We start from the raw sequence: 269 nt of genomic DNA, 5'->3' as shown, positions 1-269 counted from the left end.
TATTCAACAACAAAATAGGGCAATCGACGAAAATAAGACAATACAACCACAATCTGCACATAATACACTGGCTATATGCTGGCTGGCTTCCAAAATCTAGATATCAATGCCAACACCATGCCCTGTGCCTCATCCGTTATAGGGTGGAGATATCCCTGTCTCCTCCTGATGAAGGTGTCCGATCCTGGCTCTTGACTCATTAGGATTCCACAGAAGAACCATTGATGGAAGGCGTTACAAACCCTATTCAACAACAAAATAGGGCAATC

Source organism: Ornithodoros turicata, chromosome 2, assembly GCF_037126465.1.
Source record: "Ornithodoros turicata isolate Travis chromosome 2, ASM3712646v1, whole genome shotgun sequence".
NCBI lineage: Eukaryota > Metazoa > Arthropoda > Arachnida > Ixodida > Argasidae > Ornithodoros > Ornithodoros turicata.
Note: the sequence above shows the minus strand (reverse complement) of the source record.